Source organism: Vipera ursinii (genome assembly GCF_947247035.1).
Source record: "Vipera ursinii genome assembly, chromosome: 3".
NCBI classification, from domain to species: domain Eukaryota; kingdom Metazoa; phylum Chordata; class Lepidosauria; order Squamata; family Viperidae; genus Vipera; species Vipera ursinii.
In genome coordinates, this window is record NC_139516.1 from 103,481,171 (window position 1) to 103,496,379 (window position 15,209).

General features: G+C 44.3%; 1 protein-coding gene across 2 annotated transcripts in view; it reads right to left on the reverse strand.

Annotated features, from left to right (window-relative positions):
* The window catches only part of PLA2G4A (phospholipase A2 group IVA), a 183,711-nt gene that overhangs the window by 151,735 nt on the left and 16,767 nt on the right, over window positions 1-15,209 (reverse strand). Inside the window, exon 1 of one of the 2 annotated variants that reach the window (XM_083358696.1) lies at window positions 1,909-1,976. The exons of the other annotated variant lie outside the window; for it this stretch is intronic. The gene's annotated coding sequence lies outside the window, so the exon portion shown is untranslated. Of the gene's footprint in view, window positions 1-1,908; window positions 1,977-15,209 lie in introns of those variants that run through there. 2 annotated transcript variants of the gene reach the window in all.

Below are 15,209 nucleotides of genomic sequence, written 5' to 3' on the forward strand. Positions count from 1 at the left end.
TGGAGCTTCACACTAGATCACAGGTCTGCAACCCGCAGCTCCGGAGCCGCATGCAGCTCTTTCAGCCGTCTGTTGCGGCTCCCAGTCCTCTGCCATGTGCAGTCCAAAAAAAAAAAAAAGTGGGACTAAAAAAGTTCAACCAATCAATTCAAATATGCAGGGTAGGTGAATATCTCGCCTTGGCTCCACTCTTCAGTCAAACCCTGTTCTGCACATGCACGCATGTACGCGCATGTGCACACATTTTTTGCGGCTCCCAGTTTTTCCTTTTGTGAGGCAACCGGTTCCGAGTGGCTCTTTCACTGTTTCAGGTTGCTGACCCCTGCACTAGATAAATAAGGCAACACATTTTAATAGCTAATTATGTTACTGTTCACAGAAAGCATCACTAAAGAGAAAAATTAGTCGTTGGTAACATGCAGTGAACATGTGCAAATGATCAGAATTAAAATATAAGCCATTGCTGTGCTTTTAGAAGGGACCAACTTTTACAATTAATGTATAAATGTGGGGAAAGGCGGAGAGAAAGAATTATTGCTTCATCATCTGCCTACACATCTGCTTTAAAATGACACTTGTACCAACAAAATAGGCAGGCATTCATTCAGTGAATGCTAAGCATGATGTGGACATTGTCAGAAGACGTTAAACATCTACCAAGCTATCCAGGTGTCAGCACCGAACCTGCAGTAGCATTCAATGCAGATAAAACTACTGCAGATTACATGTTAATTATCTGATGGCAGCAAATTTCCATAGGACATCCATTCAGGAGATGCAAATAACTGTGGAACTCTAAGAGCTATGGGATTGTATGGAAAGGTAAGGGTCATAGCTGGAGAATTTTGCAATACACATAGTTGTACTGTATTTTGGGATTTCACTGATATCAGAGTGAACCCTAGAGTAGGGCTGCTTGAGCAGAAATTATTCGTGAATTTGCATTGTCTGAATAGATCTTCAATCTCCGAAATCTAGATGGGACTCAGAAACATACGTCAGGAGAAGTACAGTCATTTTCTTTCTTAAAGAAAAACTTATGCTCCTTTGAAGAAACCACTGCATAGCTGCAATCTGCCAAGTTCAGCAGAAATCAACATTTACTCAGTGTAGATTTCATTCTTCTTGCTTGCTCGGAAACTTTCTCCAAAAAACAGGCAAGTGAAAGGGGGTTCCATAAAGCTGAAAGACAACTTGTATTTGATGCAATGTAATTGTTTAGTAATAAAAATGTCTAGGCCTGCTTACAGCTTTGACAAAGGAAAACATTTAGTTACCTGACTACATTTTTCTTTAAGAATGAGAGCTATGCAGTATAACTGGTCACACAAGTCACGACTGCCAATTTGAAATGATAACCATTTAACAAGGTCAAAAATAATTCAAGGTTTCTCATATTACATTAGATGGGGTATTACACAATTTAAGTCCTTTGCAAAAAATGTAAATGTACTTCCCTGGAAAATCATATGTTGAAATACATGATCTGATTAGATATTTCAGTAGACCTCTATTTCTTAAGTTATAGTTTCCCTCCTTGTAGACAAAAGAAATGCAGCAAGCTGAAAAGATGTAAGATGCATTTGAAGAATGAAAGAATATATGGATTTTTATTATTTTAGATACAGAGTTGAATTAGCTAAATTTCCTCCTTTTTTTGTACCGAATGTGCAATGCCTTCATTTGCATTGGTCCCCCAAGATCCCACCTGGTAATTATAAATTAGATAGAACACAATATTTTATTTATATTTGTTTCTTAAATTTATAGACCACTCTTCTCACTGATAAAGTAACTCTGGATGGCTTACAAAATGGTAAAAAGATAAATATAAAAACATTTAAAAGACTTAAATAAAAATTAAAACCAAGGAGGCAGATGGCATGGGGATGAGATCTTCTCACTTACCAAATCAACCACTTCCAGTGAAAGGCGTCCCCATCAGGCGCCAAGTCAGCTGGAAAAAACAGGTTTTGGAGGTGGATCTCAACTCTGGTAGCAGAATGTTCAACAGAAAGTTCAACAGGGCAGGGACCACAGTGGAAAAGGCTCTTCTCCTTGACCCTGCCAGCCCAAATTCCTTGACAGATGAGGTGAAGCAAATTGATCTCATTGGAGAGAAATGGTTCCTCAGATACCTTGAATCCACGTCATAATGGGCTTTAAAGCTAGGAATCAACACCTTGATTTGGATCCAGAAACAAGCTGGCAACTAAGCTGCTGCATTCTCTACCAGCTATAGCTTCCAAATACTCTTTAAGGATAGCTTCATCCACAAGCAGCATAGATGATAGGCAAAGGGCATCTAGTTGAGGAGGACAACAAATACTAATTCAAATTGACTTTAAGGGCAGTTTGGACAATATTAATTTTCCTATATGAATGATAAGGAGACATTTTACAAAAAAAGGACTGACAAAAGCACACTATTTGGCTCCAGATAATCATGCAACAGCTCCTTAAAACCATGTGACACAGCTGTTTTTGAAACAAAGAATTTTCAAGGAGTTTAAAACCTAACACTGGAAATTCCTATTCAAAAAAAGTCATTCCCTTACATGCTACTTAACAGCTGTTTGGGTCCCAGCTTATTCTTCTGGCAAATCTGAATCAAATCTTTAATGAAAACCTCTTCCCAAATTCCAAAACAAGAAAGAAAAGGAAATAAGAGCACCCAATGTATGGATTATTTTAGAGAATACTTTTTAGGAAAAAATTGTCAGCATGTAAACTAACCATTAAATGATACATAAAGGTAATCAAGCTTCGATCATCCAACAGATATGAACAATCCCAGAAATTCTGAATCAGGAACAAATAAAGAGAATAGTATTATTACCTTTTGTCATTGACTTCAGCACCAAGAATTGAGCAGCCACAGGCCAAAACGGTCCATTTGAGGCCCAGATTTATTATTACATAATACACATACTATGTCCAGCAACTAGTTTCAATAGACAGCTATACTGAAAATATCTAACATCTACTTCCAACATTTTATTATCTTTCAAGAAACAAACACATTAAAATAAAAACAGTAGTACACACTTCCACCCAATTGCAATATCACAATAAGCAAACTTGCAACATAATCTATCTAGTAATTAGCAAGGACATCCTATTCTGTAGAAGAAAGTGATCAGTAGTTAAGATTAATCAGAACTCATAGTCTCAATTTTCCTAATATCGCACTGAAGGGAAGGTTACATAGAAGAATCTCTCAATTTCCATGAGGACACTCCACAGTTAATTCCTACCAGACAGTATCCAACTTGTGGCAAGATGAAGTTTTTAGTAACTGTGCAAAAGGAACCCAGGCTTTTATGAATAAATATACGTAGTGTTGTATTGCTCAAGCCTGTGCACAAGAATCTAGTCGACTAATGGTAAGCACTAAATTGGCTCTAGATAAAAGTCAACAGAATTCAATGGGGACTGAACTTGAAACATTTATGGACATGTAACAATTCTAGGCTGAGTCCCCTCTTCACTTGGCTCCCATGCTCTGCCTCCTCTCCTAAAGATTGAGAAGTTAACAGAACTATGGTATACAGCATCCATTGATCATTTTTCCACTGATCATAACAAGGTCATACATCCTTCTTCTCCCTGAACATTTCATTCAAGCCAATAACTCATTCTTCTTTATTGTAGTTGCTTGGAATCATTAAATCACTAAGGTTATAGGACACTGCATAGAACTTTTGGAACAGTCTTTAACCAGAAGACATTAATGCAACACCCATTGACATCCTCTGTGGAACCTTGGTAAATAAATACATATTTTATAAAGTGATCAAAATAGCATGACCAATGAAATTTGATTGCTTTACATTTTAATTTAATTTTAACTTTTTTTGAGATCATAAGTAGTATCTGCCATCTGAAACAATTGTCAATCCCTACATTAAGCCATTTATGGGTGACATGGGAGCTGTTTCTTCCTGCTGAACACAAGCTAGCCTAGGGCATGCCCAGTCTAACAAGAGGACTAAGGGTAACATGATAGCAGTCTTCCAATGTTTGAGGGGCTATCATAGAGAACAGGGGATCGATCTATTCTCCAAAGCACGAGGGTAGGACAAGAAGTAACAGATGGAAGCGTATCAAAGGGAAAAGTAATCTAGAACTAAGGAGAAATTTCCTGACATGTTAGAACAATCAGTGGAATGGCTTGCCTCCAGAAGCTGTAAGTGTCACAACACTGGAGGTTTTTAAGAAGAGACTGGACACCCATTTGTCGAGAATGGTATAGAGCCGTGGTGGCAAACCTATGGCATGCATGCCACAGGTGGCACACAGAGCCCTCTCTCTGGGCACATGTGCCGTCGCCCCAGTCCTAGGCCTTCAGCTAGGTTTTATAAAACCTTTTTGCTTTAGGCCACCGCCGCCATGTGCAAAAAAAAAAGGTTCAATCAATCAATTTCAACTTCTTGCGGATATCACAAAGATATCACAAGATATCACAAAGTTGAAATTGATTGATTGAACTTTTTAGTCCCACCCAGTCTGCCATTATCACCACAGCCACACCCACCCAACAGGTCACACCTACCCAACAGGCCACACCCACCTGGCACCCGACGATACATAAGTGGGTTTTGAGTTGCAGTTTGAGTACTCAGTCTCTAAAAGGTTCACCATCACTGGTACAGGGTCTCCGGCTTGAACAGGGGTTGGACTAGAAAACCTCCAAGGTCCCTCCCAACTCTGTTATTCTGTAATTCTGTAACAAGCAATTTTTCCCTCTTCTCCCTTAAATATGCTGACCACATAAAGCTGAGCCAAGCTTTCTTTGGGTAACTAACATAATTTTTTAGCCAGGTGAACAGGCCCCATTACCTTATTAAAGCCAATATGAGTCTGATTTATCCTTTTATCACAACTGTGGGAGCAAAAGGTTCCAGCTCTAACATCTTAAACAGTCTGAATTATGAAAAGTTAATAATACTGAAAAAAATAAAGAATTTATGAAAAAAAGTGTTGTGCAGATCAGGAGCGTACTTCCATGTTCTTTCTTGGGTGAGTTTGCTTTGTTGTTGTTAGCTGTGAAGTCATGTCCGACCCATCGCGACCGTATAGACAACGTTCCTCCAGGCCTTCCTGTCCTCTACCATCTTCTGGAGTCCATTTAAGCTCACGCCTACTGCATCAGTGACTCCATCCAGCCACCTCATTCTCTGTCGTTCCCTTCTTCTATTGCCCTCAATCTTTCCCAGCATTAGGCTCTTCTCCAGTGAGTCCTTCCTTCTCATTAGGTGGCCAAAGTATTTGAGTTTTATTATTTATTTTTATTATTATTATTATTATTATTATTATTATTATTATTATTATTATTATTATTATTATTTATTATTATTCCTGATGACCTCTGAATGACCTGGGATGAGTATGGTGCTCTATTCTGGTGCACCTTAATCTCTCTATGGTTTTTAATACCATTAATTACAGTATATTTCTGATATTGTGGATTTTAGGAGTTGGTGGTACTGTGTTGCAGTGGCTCTCAGCAGCTGGTTCCAATCACGTCGATGTGGAAAAGGTGTCATACCCACATCCTCTCTCCTGTGGGGTCCCTCAGGGTTTGACATTCCTTCCCCTCCTCTTTACATGAAACTATAGGGTGAGTTAAACTGTTGAAGTCTGTTATTATCAATATGTGGGTGATATCTAGTTATACTTCTCAATGCCATGCCAGCTAAGTACTATTGTCAATTCCTATCTCAGTTTCTGGAGGCTTTGTGGGTCTGGATGAGGAGAAACAGACTCACATTCAATCCTGCCAGGACTGGGTAGCTCTGGATTTTGAGGGGTTGCAAATCTAGGGTTTAGAGAGCACACTGCAGCAGAAGTCAAGATTTTTACAAAGCTTCACCTGGTGTGTCAGTTACATCCATTCCTGGATCAGGAAGCCCTTCAGATTGTCAGACATGCCTTAGTGCAGGGGTAAGCAACCTCGGCTCTTTTATGACTCATGGACTTCAACTCCCAGAATTCCTGAGTCAGCTGACTCAGGAATTCTGGGAGTTGAAGTCCATGAGTCATAAAAGAGCTGAGGTTGCCTACCCCTGCCCTAGTGTGTCACCATGTCTCCTTCACTATTTGCCAGTGAGCTTCTGGTTACTATTCAAGTTGCTTATTATCACTTATAAATCCCTTCACTGGCATATAGGCAGTTATGAATGATATCCCTCAGAGATGTGCTGAGAATGTTCCACAAATCTTAAAAATCCTGTCGGTTGGGATGTTCTTTGTTTATATTGCTTTCTTACTTTAAGTGTAAACTAGCCATTCATTGGGAGTCCCGTGGCTCCTAAATCTAACAAATCAATCTCAGGAAAATAACAGACATAGAAAAAAGAAAACAGTGGAAGAAGTTTTGAGTAAAAAAAGAGTCCATCACATTGTGAGGCAGTCAGAACCATTTTAATCTCATTTTACCAGTCAAAAAAGTGTTCTGGTGTCCAACTGAGAATTGCAGCTGTTTAGCTCACAAAGCCAGAATGAGAACAAAATAATCACTGGAAAAATCTCCAGTTCAAGATCATCACTGATTATTTAATCATAAAAAGATTATTATTTTTTTTGCTTTGCAGGTTGACTAAACATAAAAGAAGAAAGATTGTTGGATGTTTACTAAGTGTCTGGAGGTTATGATTCAACACTGACATTATTTAGAGGTATAATTTTGTATTTGTACATGATATAATGTACAGTCAGTTTGTGACATAATAAATGGAAAGTCCAATGCTGTTTCGTCTAGACTCTAGATAGTATTAAGTCTCATCTGTGAGGAGGAATAGAAAAGCCTATTGAGAAAATATCCCATTTATGAAGAAATATTATTAATTTGTTTTACATCATCTTGGTAATAAATTGAAGTCATGGAAGTACATCAATCTTTCAATCTTTGGGGTAAATTAGATCTAGAACAGGGGTCCCCAGCCCCCGGACCATGGCTTGATACTGGGCCATGGCCCTTTGAGAACTGGTCTGCGCAAGGGGCAAGCAAGCGAGTGAAACTCCATTTGTGTAAATGGAGCTTCACCCGCAAGTATACACATCTGCCGCTTGTGAAGTACCATCCCTTCTTCCCCCATTGCCACCAATCCACAGAGCTGAAAAAATTGGGGCCCACTGATCTAGAACTTGCCACAACTAAATTGGAATAACTTAAATTATAGTAGCTATTATTTTAGCCTATAGTCTATTTTAATGGTACGGGCGCTTCCATACTGTCATTTCTTCATTCCCCAAAGTGTTTTCGTTTTCAGGGAATCCTTGATTGTTTTCATCCTTGCTAATTTGGAAGGATGATAACGTGGACTGCCAACTTCTGCTATGTCCTAAACTACTACAGGTCTTTATAGCAACAAAAGTCTTGATATTCCATCTAAAAGAATAAGGCAAGAGAGAAAAAAAAGAGAAGGCAGGCAGATAGCATTTGTTGTTGTTAGTTGCGAAGTCGTGTCTGACCCATCGCGACCCTATGGACAATGTTCCTCCAGGCCTTCCTGTCCTCTACCATCTTCTGGAGTCCATTTAAGCTCACACCTACTGCTTCAGCCACCTCATTCTCTGTCATCCCCTTCTTCTATTGCCCTCAATCTTTCCCAGCATTAGGATCTTCTCCAGTGAGTCCTTCCTTCTCATTAGGTGGCCAAAGTATTTGAGTTTTAGCTTCAGGATCTGGCCTTCTAAAGAGCAGTCAGGGTTGATCTCCTCTAGGACTGACCGGTTTGATCACCTTGCAGTCCAAGGGACTCGCAGGAGTCTTCTCCAGCACCATAGTTCAAAGGCTTCAATTCTTTGGCGCTCAGCCTTTCTTATGGTCCAGCTTTCACTGCCATACATTGCAACTGGGAAGACCATATCCTTGACTATACGCACTTTTGTTGACAGGGTGATGTCTCTGCTTTTTAGTGTGCTGTCTAAATTTGCCATGGCTTTCCTCCCCAGGAGCAAGTGTCTTTTAATTTCTTGGCTACAGTCCCCATCTGCGGTGATCTTGGAGCCCAGGAAAATAAAATCTGTCACTACCTCCATTTCTTCCCCATCTATTTGCCAGGAATTGAGAGGGCTGGATGCCATGATCTTGGTTTTCTTAATGTTAAGTTTCAAGCCAACTTTTGCACTCTCCTTCTTCACCTGCAACAAGAGGCTCTTTAGTTCTTCTTCACTTTCTGCCATTAGAGTACATATCTTAGGTTGTTGATATTTCTCCCGGCAATCTTAATTTTTTAATCCTAAAAACCTGGCTATTTGAGATATCTGGTCTGGACTGAGGGGTTTAATGTTTTTAAATTGTGATTTGAATTTTTGCGGCTAGACTTAATTTAATTTAATTTTAATTTTATATTGTATTGTTTTTAAATTTTGCCTTGTAAACCGCCCTGAGTCCTTTGGGAGTAGGGTGGTATATAAACCAAATAAATAAATAAATAAATAAATAAATAAATAAATAAATAAATAAATTAATTTTAACTTTTCATTCATCTAGCCCTGCCTTTCTCATGATGTGCTCTGCATATAAGTTAAAGAGGCAGGGTGACAGTATACAGCCTTGCTGGACTCCTTTCCCAATTTTGAACCAATCAGTGGTTCCGTGTCCAGTTCTCACTGTTGCTTCTTGGCCCACATATAGGTTTCTCAAGAGACAAATAAGCTGGTCTGGTACTCCCATCTCTTTAAGAACTTGCCACAGTTTGTTGTGATCCACACAATCAAAAGCTTTAGCATAGTCAACGAAGCAGAAGTAGATGTTTTTCTGGAACTCCCTAGCTTTCTCCATGATCCAGCGTATGAAGTGGCTGATAGACCACTCAGTGACAGCTGGCTCATTAACAGGTTTTATTTAGAACAAGTACAAGAAGGTACAGAAGGGTTCGGCTTTTATAGCCGGCAGCCGGCCGGCTGGTCCAATCAGAGGCCAGTCTTTTCGCGCCGCGGTTCTCTGCTCCAATCAGCTCCGCGTCTTCTGACAGCTCTCTCCTCGTGGCTGGGCGGTTCCGCGTTGTTTTGACAGCTGCGAGCTGTCAACCGGTTTGCGCCTGCACTTTGCTGGGGAATTTTGACAGCTGTCAAAATTCCCGCGTGTTCTCCTGTCAGACTGCTTTACCTCATAACTTAACAAAGTTTAACATTAGTAATAACTTATTTACATATAATACACCCCTTACCCTTCCCCTGGATTGCTTCCACCCCCTGGTTGTTGATTGTTGCTGCCTACCCATTCGTAGTCCTGGAGGTAGGCAGGTGCTCTTCTGGTACAGTTGGAGCGTCGTGGGGGCGTTCCGTTTTCCGGCTCCCCTTCCTCCTGCGGTAGTGGAGGCATTATGACCTCGTAGGGTGGAGTTGGGTCATTGGTTGTGGGGCGGGTTTGTTGGTCTGTTGGTGGTGGGGGTGTGTTTTCCGGTTTTCTGGTGCGGAGTTGGTCGACGTGTCGTCGTAGGTGTCCCTCGGAGGTTGTGTATACTAGGTATGAGATGGGTCCGGTTTGTTGTATTATGACCCCTTGGACCCATTTGTGGCTGCTGGAATAGCTCCTGGCCCAGACGGTTTGTCCTGGTGTGAAGGTTCATGGTGGGGGGGTAGTTCTGGATCTGTGGCTGCTCTGTCGGGATGCAGCCTGTCTAATCTAGTTATTAGCCTCCTGCCCCACCTGAGTTCTGCTGGTGATTTGCCGGTGGTGGTGCATGGTGTGGTGTGTTGGGCCATGAGGAATTGGCTGAGCCGTCGGTGCCAGTCCCCTTTAATAAACTTTTTAATGCTTCCTTGGTGGATCGTACCATAATCTCTGCCATTCCGTTCGTCGATGGGTGGAATGGCGCTGATGGGACCAGTCTAATAGAGTTCCTCATAGCGAACATCTGAAATTCACGAGACGTGAATTGTGGTCCGTTATCGGAAACTATGACATCTGGGAGGCCATGTGTCGCGAAAACCCTTCTAAGTGCTTGTATGGTGGAGTTTGTTGTTGTTTTCTTGAGGGGAATGACCTCGAGCCATTTTGAGTAGCTATCTACGATTATTAAGAAACTCTGTCCCCGAATTGGTCCTGCAAAATCTAAATGGATGCGGGACCATGGGTTTTTTGTGGTCTCCCATTTATGGACTGGAACGTGGGGAGGCTCTCCTCTTGTTAATTGGCATGGGTAGCACCCCCCTACGTGGTTTTCTATGTCCTTATCAATGCCTGGCCACCATACATAGCTCCTAGCGAGGGACTTCATTTTTACCACCCCTGGGTGTCCTTCGTGTAGGGTTTCGAGTGTTTGATGTATGTTCTTGCTTGGTATCACCACCCTGTTTCCCCATAGGAGGCATCCTAGATGGGATGTTAATTCTAGTTGTTTGGTAAAAAAGGGCCGGAAATCAGCTTCCGGGCATTTAGTTGGCCATCCTGCAGTGACCCAGCGCAGGACTCTGCTAAGGATTTTGTCCTTAGCGGTGTTGACAGCTATGATCTTTGCTGAGAGTGGACACTCTGGTAGCTCTGAGATCGCCAGTATGTTCCCTGCGGGGGCTGGGTCTGGGTCCTCGGTTTGTACAGGAAGTTGGCTGAGGCAATCGGCGTGTCCTACTTCACCAGGCTTGTGTATCAGCTTGTAGGAGTATGCTGATAAAAAGATTGACCAGCGCAGGATTCTAGGGGATAATATTTGGGGAGTCGCCTTGTCCCACGTAAATATGCCTAACAGGGGTCTATGATCGGTGAAGATCGTGAAGGGTCTTCCATATAGGTAGTCGTGAAACTTTTTCACGCCTGCGATGATACCTAGAGCCTCCCTGTCAATTTGCGCATAGTTTCTTTCGGCTTTGGTTAGGGTACGGGAATAGAAAGCGATTGGTCTTTGTGTGCCGTCCTTGTCCAGATGGCTTAAGACGGCTCCTATCCCGTACGGAGAAGCATCGCAAGTGATGCATACGGGAACATCCTCTTTAAATAGGGTGACTGTCGAGCTATTGCAAATAATGTTTTTGAGTGATTGGAAGCTGCTCTCGTGTGTCCTAGTCCAGGACCACGGTGTGCCCTTATCTAATAATCTGTGGAGAGGCTCCGCAATCGTAGCCTTGTGGGGTAGAAAGGCGTGATAAAAGTTTAATAGCCCCAAGAACGCCTGGAGTTCTTGTTTGTTCTTGGAGCTGGGGGCTGTTTGGATGGCTTTGAGTTTTTCGTTGGTAGGATGGATGCCCTGGGCGTCTATCCTGTACCCCAGGAATTCCATAGAAGCGACTCCTATGGAGCACTTCTCCTTTTTTAGCTTAAGACCGGCTGTTCTGAGCTGGTCCAGAACAGCTGACAACCTGTCAGCTAGATTGGCTTCTGTTTCTCCGGCGATGAGCACATCGTCAAAATAGGGGCAGACCCCGGGAATCCCCTTCAAAGTTTCCTCCATGGAATATTCCCGGGGCTGCCGAAATAACAAACTGTAATCTTTTTACTTTGAAAGCCCCGCGGTGCGTGACGATCGTCTGCGCGTCCGCGGTTTCATTGGTTACAGGTAATTGCAAGTACGCCTGCGTGAGATCCAGTTTCGCGAAGATGGTGCCGGAGCGGATGGAGGCGAGGACGTCTCTCACCACTGGAACAGGGTAAGTGTGGGGACTTAGCGCTAGGTTATAGTCAGCGCATAGTCTTATTTCCCCATTAGGTTTAACGGGGGTTACTATAGGGGTCTCCCAGCTTCCCCCTTCTGTCAGTTCTAACACCCCCAGCTTAACGACGCTTTCCAGCTTGTCCTCAATTTTCTTTTTTGAGGGTGAATGGAACCCTCCTGGCCCTAATCCTGACAGGTTGGATGGTAGGGTTTAGGTTGAGGGAGATGGGTGGACCTGTATATTTTCCCAACGAGCCATCGAAGACATCTGCATATTTGTTGCAGATGGCATCGAGGCTTGAGGCCTGTACGGTATTCACGCCGGTGATGGCAATGCCTAAGGGGCTAAACCAGTTTAGCCCTATTAAGTTGGTGCGATCTCCTTGGGTTATTAGTACTTCTAGGGGCCCCTTAAATTTTTTGTACTCGACCCATACTTGGGCTTTCCCCTTAAGCTGTATGGGTTTTTTTTGATAATCCGCTAACTGTATGTGGGGGGTTTCTAAGGGTATTGTCCTTTTGCTGCGCCGGCAGATTTCCTTGTATGTTTTCAAGGAAACTAGGGATACTGCCGACCCGGAGTCGACCTCCATGTCGCAGACGACTCCCTGAATTTTGGTTTTAATTTTTACTTTGGGGCTTAGACAATGCACCCCGTCTACCGCCTCCACTAAGTTACCCAGGATCTTTTCCCTATTGGCTCGGAGGGTGCTCGTACCTGGGGGGTTAGCCTCCACTTCGTGCAAGTTGTCGTGAGGGCGGCTCCGGCAAACGGGCTTGATGTGGCCGGTCTTCCCACAATTGTGACATTTCACGTTGCGGAATCGGCAGCTGGCCCAGGCATGGTTGCCCCCGCAGCTGGCACAGTTGGTGCGTTGGTCCCTTCACGGTGGCAGGAGGCTTCTTGGTTTTTGTCGGTCGATGGTGTCGCTTCTTCGGGTTTGTCGCCTCTCCATCCGGCGTTGAAGTGCGTCTACGTCTGTTAGGTCTACGGATTCGTTGTCGTCGCTGAGGGTCGCCTCGTCCTGGTATACGGTTCCGTGGTTTTCTGGCGTAGTCTGGGCTGATTTTTTTCGGTGGTTGTCCTCGTAAGCCAAGATCTCCCGGGAGACCTGGCTAGACTCATATCTGGCTTGGATATGATCTTTTTTTTGGAGACGTTCATCTCACAGCCCAATGACTACTTGGTCCCGGATTCGGTCTTCCAAGTCCGGGAAACTGCAACTTCGGCCAGCGTGCCAGACTCCTGCGATGAAGTCGTTCGCAGCTTCATTCGGCCGCTGTCTTTGCTGGGCGAATTCTACCCGCCAGTATAGTTTGGAGCGGGCCGGCATATAGTGCTTGTTGAGCCGGTCGACGAGTTCAGCGTACGGGACCTCGGCGATTGGCACGGGGCTGAACAGGCCCACGGCAGCATCGTAGACCGGGGGACCACTTATGTAGAGGAGCGCGGCGGCCTTTGCTCTATCATCAGTGATTTTACTAAGAGAAAGCCCTCGACCTGCCCCAGATGCGACTCCCAGCGCTCTGGATGGCGGGTGTTGAACTCCCTGACGCGTCCGAAATTTGCCATGCTGTCAGGGTCCGGTGGTCCGCTCCGCTGTGGAAGTTATAACTTCCAGTGACTTGCTCTGCCGGCCGGGAACTCTCTTCCCTGGCCGTGACTTCAGCTCGGTGGAGCGGATCCCACCTTCGTCGCCAGTGAAGTGGCTGATAGACCACTCAGTGACAGCTGGCTCATTAACAGGTTTTATTTAGAACAAGGACAAGAATGTACAGAAGGGTTCGGCTTTTATAGCCGGCAGCCGGCCGGCTGGTCCAATCAGAGGCCAGTCTTTTCGCGCCGCGGTTCTCTGCTCCAATCGGCTCCGCGTCTTCTGACAGCTCTCTCATTGTGGCTGGGCGGTTCCGCATTGTTTTGACAGCCGCGAGCTGTCAACCGGTTTGCGCCTGCGCTTTGCTGGGGAATTTTGACAGCTGTCAAAATTCCTGTGTGTTCTCCTGTCAGACTGCTTTACCTCATAACTTAACAACGTTTAACATTAGTAATAACTTATTTACATATAATACAGCGTATGTTGGCAATTTGATCTCTAGTTCCTCTGCCTCTTCGAAATCCTGCCTGTACTTCTGGTAGTTTTCGATCCACATATTGCTGGAGTCTAGCTTGTAGGATTTTAAGCATAACTTTACTAGCATGAGGAATGAGTGCAATGGTGCAATAGTTTGAACATTCTTTGGCACTGCCTTTCTTTGGAATTGGAATGTAAACTGATCTTTTCCAATCCTGTGGCCACTGTTGAGTTTTCCAAATTTGCTGGCAAATTGAATGTAGCACTTTTACTGCATTGTCTTTTAAGATTTTGAATAGCTCAGCTGGAATACTGTCACCTCCACTAACTTTGTTGTTGCTCAGCTTTTCTAAGGCCCACTTCACTTCACATTCCAAGATGTCTGGCTCAAGGTCAGTGACCACCTCATTGTGATTATCAGGGACGTTAAGCTCATTCTTGTATGTTTGTTTATGTTTATGTTTTATTTAATTTATATACCGCCCTTCTCCCTGGGGACTCAGGGCGGTTCACAGGGCATATAAATAAAAATACAGTACTATACAAAAGTTAAAACAAAGATTAAATCAATGCCCAAATTAAAAAACAATAATGCAATCTAAAATGACAGTTTAAAACCCAGCTCCCCCATCAGGCCAGACCAGCCAATTCAAACAAATGGGTCTTCAGGCCACGACGGAAAGTTCGGAGGTCCGATGCCGTCCGGAGCTCCACCGGCAGTTGGTTCCACAAAGCCGGGGCACCCACAGAGAAGGCTCTCCCCCTGGGGGCCGCCAGTCAGCATTCCCTGACCGGAGGCACCCTGAGGAGGCCCTCTCTGTGGGAACGCACAGGGCGGAGGGGAGTTGAAGCCGGCAGCAGGTGGTCCCCGAGGTAACCCGGACCCATGCCATGTAGGGACTTAAAGATCATAACCAAGACCTTGAACCTCACCCGGAAGACAACTGGCAACCAATGCAGCTCGCAGAGCAAAGGTGTAACATGGGAGTACCGGGAAACTCCCAAGACAACTCTCGCGGCCGCATTCTGTACCAGTTGGAGCCTCCGAGTGGTCTTCAAGGGAAGCCCCATGTAGAGAGCATTACAGTAGTCAAGGCGAGAGGTCACGAGCGCATGAGTGACCGTGCACAGGGCATCCTGGTCCAGATAGGGCCGCAACTGACGCACCAGGCGAACCTGGGCAAAAGCCCCCCTAGTCACGGCCACTACATGATCTTCTAGGGTAAGCCGTGAATCTAGGAGGACTCCCAAGTTGCGAGCCCTATCCACGGGGGGTAAGAGCTCACCCCCCATAGAAAGAGATGGAACATTTTGAATGTCCTGGGATGCCGGAATGCACAGCCACTCAGTCTTGTCAGGGTTGAGCTGAAGTCTGTTCCTCCCCATCCAGACCCGAACCGCCTCCAGGCAACGGGACATCACAGCGAGGGCATCACTGGGGTGGTTTGGGGTCGAAAAGAAAAGTTGGGTATCATCGGCATATTGATGATACCCAACTCCAAAACCACGAATGATCTCACCCAGCGGTTTCATATAG